This window comes from Euphorbia lathyris, chromosome 3 (assembly GCF_963576675.1).
Source record: "Euphorbia lathyris chromosome 3, ddEupLath1.1, whole genome shotgun sequence".
NCBI classification, from domain to species: domain Eukaryota; kingdom Viridiplantae; phylum Streptophyta; class Magnoliopsida; order Malpighiales; family Euphorbiaceae; genus Euphorbia; species Euphorbia lathyris.
In genome coordinates, this window is record NC_088912.1 from 101,233,983 (window position 1) to 101,238,878 (window position 4,896).

Consider the following 4,896-nt stretch of genomic DNA (forward strand, 5'->3'; position numbering starts at 1 on the left):
AAGCTTATGGATTTAAGTTGATTTATATAATTATGTATTCGGTTAATTTCTGATTTGGGATATACAATTAGAATTGGAAATTTGGGATTGGAGTATGATCAAGAAGATGTCTACATGGAAGTGATAAAACTATGGGTCACTACAAGAAAATTGCTTTTTGGCAACAAGTTTTAGCAACAACAGAAAAAATCGTTGCTAAAAATAAACATTTGCAACATAATTTTGTAGGTCGTTACAAAAGATTGTTGCTGTAAATTTCTTTCAAATTGTGTAGTTTGTGGAAAAACGATAACAACATTGGCAACAATACATTCGTTGCTGTAAATAAAAACATTTATAGCAACAACTGAATGTTGTTGCTGTAAATGAAAGCAATTACAACAACGACTAGATGTTGTTACTGTAAATAAAAGAATTTACATCAATGATTGCATGTTGTTATTATAAATATAAGTATTTACAGCAACAGACATGTGTCGTTACCGTAGATTAAAGATCTATAGCAACGACTACGTGTCGTTGCTGTAAATGAAAACATTTACAGCAACAATATAAAGTTGTTGCGTAAAAATTGAATATTTCAGCAACAAAAAGAGGTCGTTGCAAAATAATTATTAAACTATTTAAGAAATAAAATAAATACATATTTTCTATAATAAATAATAAATTATATATTTAAAATAATATAATTAAAATATATAACATTATTTTATAAGTATTAACAATAATAATTATTTATCTTAAAAAACAATAATAATTATTTCGTATAAAATTTATATTTTATATTATGAAAGAGTATCTTTTCCAACAATAATATTTTGTTGGCATTAATTTTTTCATTTTTCCTCCATAAATCTTTTTGGTGGGAATTGCAAAATATTCATTTTTCATAACAATCTTTTTATTGCTAAAAATTAAACCATCTATAACAACAACTAAATGTTCTTGCGTTTAACAGAACTTTTTTTAACTACATCACACATTGTTACAAAAGCAAATTAGTAGAGTGATAAAAAAAATACATTAATTATTAGACTAATTTTCCCTTAACAATTTATTATGAAAAATACAAATATAATATTTTTATTATAAATTATATAATTAAGGGATAATGTACCAAAATAGACCTATGATTTTTGGTGAAATATCAATTTAGGCTCCACGTACAAAATAGTACCAATATAGACTTAACTTTTAAAAAAGGTATCAATTTAGGCTTCGAGAACGGATCAGACACGTCATTCCTATTACTCTGTTAAATTCTGATTCCTTCCTCCACGTACAATTGACAAAATTTTATGGAGTAATATCAATGACGTGTCTCGTTCTATTATCGAGACCTAAATTGGTACTTTTTTTTTAAACATTAAGTGTATATTTGTGCTATTTTGTACGTGGAGCGTAAATTGATACTTCTCCAAAAACTATAGGCCTATTTTGGTATTTTATCCCTAATTAATATATCATTTAAAATTTAATAAATAAATATATAAAATATTAAATTTTATGATAAATTGATACTATTAATTTTATCAGGCACAAAATTATTAAAGACATAAAGGGATAAGAGATAAGAGATAAGGTACATTGATTAAAAGTATTGAATATGATCCCTTGATTTGTCTCCAGTGGAATCCAAGCCGTTGATTCAGTTTTTGCTAAAAACCCTACAGACCCAAAAGTGTAAAAAGAGTAAAAACAACAAATCTTCGCCGCCTCCTTCTAGATCGCTTGTTCCGCCTGTTTGTCTTCATCAAATCTATCCCGCCATTGTACAGAGGTAAACAAGAGATGCAGCTTTGTTGGACCTGAAGGAATGGAATCTTTTGCCATCTTAATTTTCTTCTGCAATTAATTAGGTAATTTATTAACCTCTGTTATATTGAATTCTCAGTCTCTCCTCTCTCTCTCTATATATATTTGTGTGTTTTGATCTCTCTAAATGTTGGAGAAGATGAAGTATTACAGACAATCTTGTTTTTTCAAACGAAAGAGTAGTTGTGTTCTTGATCGCATTAATTAATTTGTTCAATTATGAATCCATCGATCTTCAATCTCTTTGGAATTTAATTTGTTCGGCAGTGAATATGTGACCTCATTATTCAAGGAAGAAAAAGAAATTTTCCATTTTTGACTCTATCACAATAGCATCAATGGCGAAAAAGGAAGAAAAAGAACTTTTCCATTTCTAATTCACCTAATTCTACTCACGGCTTCTCAGTCATGAAGGTCGGTCTCCATCTTTCTCGTTTTTGTTTGCCCTCTTTTTCACTCTCCAATTTTCTATTGCAGCATCCAAATTCTATTGGTAGTGGTTTGTCTTCCGAAGCCATTGTTGAAGTTGCGGTCCTGATTGTATTGTGCCCGACCAGATTACTCCTCTTCGTTTACTCGGTGTTAAGGTCATTCTCTTCTTTTGTGTTCTTTGCTTTGCTGTTTTCTATCTTCAACTCATTTTACTGTGTGCAGTTTGATCATAATTGCATTTTGTGATTTCTTAATCTGGTTCCTAGGGTTATTTTTATGATTAAAGTCCCAACTTTGTGATAATCAGAGTTCAGAATTGTAAGATGCAAGTAAATTTAGACGAATTAAGGTTCAAAATGGTCCCTCAAATTTCAAATTTAGGTTTCAATTTAGTCATTAAGTTGACAAATTTTGACAAATTAGTTCAAACACAATCACTTTCAATACCTAAAATTGGACAATTGGAGAACTGAGTTGATATCTAATGTTCGATTCGGGTTAAATTGAGCTCGTATGTTAACTTTAATGTGATTTTGACTCTTATAATTAAATTTTGGACAGGCACTAGGTGTTTAAAGCTTCTTTGGTAGATCACAGAATGGGAATCAGTTACTTATAGAATTGAAAGCTTTTGTGTTGAAAAGATAAATTAGTTAGTTAGTTTACTAGAGTTATAATTCATTTTTTTTAATGCTAATACATTTTCCCAAGATTTAAATTGTTAGTGCATTATTGAAGTTGAAACCTGGTGGATTTTTTATTGATTTTCCTTTTTGGCAGGGAAACTCATTTTTGTTAGCAAGGTGTTTTCCTCTAAAGCTCGTCAAACTTTCTTATTTCGAGATCAAATGCCTCAAAAAAATCGGTATATCAATCTGATAATACTTGTACTCCTGAGAGTTGGTTTGCTATAACTCGTTTTTGAATCTCACTTCATGGCATCATAGTTGGATTGATTCAAATATTCTAGAAAGTGAACTTGCTTATTTTGTGTTACCTTTTGCAGAAGCCTTTGGGGCTACCATCATTGTTAGGTGAGGAGTCCACCTTTTCAAATGGTGACAATTCCCAATAAGTTGTGCATATTTCAAAGTAGATCGGGAGAAGGCTTTTCACAAATTGCCATTATGATGGGGAGGTATGCTAATTTGTGAACTGGATAATAAATTGCATGTGTGATTCTTATTCTAATGTCAAAAGTAGAGTGTAGATTTGTTACTTTTGAAAGTCGGATAGATTTGATTGTGCATATCTTGTTTTGTTTTGAAATTATCCCTCAATTACCCATACTTATATATTTGTTAGTTGATATCATAAATTGATTTAGTGATATTTTTGTGTGGATTTTACTTGTTCAAATATTGTAAAGTCCTTATTATATTCTTGAATTGTTTGTATTTGTTATATATATAAATAAAAGAGTTCCTTCAATCCAAAAAAAATTAATAAAAAAAATTCACAATTTTTTAATTTTTGGTAGGAAAATTACACTTTAGCAACATAAAAGTTGTTACCATTATCAAACTCATCCAAGAAAAGTTCCAGTACAAGAAAAGCTTCAAGAACAATGGAGAGAAAATGGAGGCTTTTCGGATTCATAAGTAAAGGGGAGAAGAAGAAGACCTTTGGTTTACCAAAGGAGTTTGAAGAGTCTTGTCTCAGGAGGGTTAAGAGCTTTTGGATTTCCAAAGCTTATCTTCCGGAATAAAAGCCAAATTGCTTAAGGGAAATTTGGTCCTTACAACAATAACAGGGGCGGCATGGTAATTTCCCATGGTTAGCACATTCTAGAAAGGTTGCACCTCCTTATGATGGACCACCTCCACTTGATCAAGGCTTCAGCAAATCATCACCATTCATTTAATCAAATCCATCACAAGGCTATTATGTTGACACATGTTGTGTCCTTTATTTCTTAATCACCAAGTTTACTTGATGACCACACCTAGCATAATATAAATATTGTATGTTAGCATTATAATTTTCAATGAGAATTTTGATTCCTAATGATTCACTCATTCAAATTTACTATGGTATCAGAGAAACATTAAGATAAAAGGCTATCCTTTTTCTTACATATTATGGCCGGACCAATGATTACGTCCAGCAGCCCATACCACCTTCCCCAAAACGAAACTCCGGCGTTGTCGCTGGTATCACAGGTCCTCACCGGGCCAAACTATCACCAATGGTCTAAAGCTGTCAAGGTAGCTCTAATGTCGAAGAACAAGTTTGGGTTTGTCGACGGCACTATCACCGCTCCTGCACCAGACGATAACATGTTTAGTCAATGGGAAAGGTGCAATAACATGGTTATATCATGGCTAAATCATGCTGTTTCACCTACCATTGCGAGAAGCGTGATGTGGCTCGATAAGGCACATCAGATCTGGGCAGACTTAAAGGAAAGGTTTGCACAAGCGGATTCACTGCGGATACTCGAGCTGCGAAGGGAAATACACAGTATGAAGTAGGGAAACGGAAGTGTCACTGAGTACTATACCAACTTGAAAGTGTTGCAGGATGAGTTAACAAACCTGAGACCAATGCCCCAATGCATTTGCCGGCAGGTGTGTAGCTGCACTGCTTTCAAAATCCTGAGGGATCAACAAGACGCGGACCAGGTTATCACCTTTCTCCAAGGGTTAA

General features: G+C 32.2%; 1 long non-coding RNA gene across 2 annotated transcripts; it reads left to right on the forward strand.

The window, feature by feature from the left end:
- Positions 1-1,532: 1,532 nt before the first annotated feature.
- LOC136223884 (uncharacterized) lies at positions 1,533-4,256 on the forward strand. 2 transcript variants are annotated; one of them, XR_010686180.1, is made up of 7 exons: positions 1,533-1,582; positions 1,674-1,859; positions 2,083-2,229; positions 2,293-2,402; positions 3,028-3,112; positions 3,254-3,385; positions 3,728-4,256. It is a non-coding gene; the product is annotated as an uncharacterized lncRNA (long non-coding RNA). The 2 variants fall into 2 exon arrangements; XR_010686179.1 differs by lacking the exon at positions 2,083-2,229 and having other exon boundaries at positions 3,728-4,254.
- The last annotated feature ends 640 nt before the right edge of the window (positions 4,257-4,896 follow it).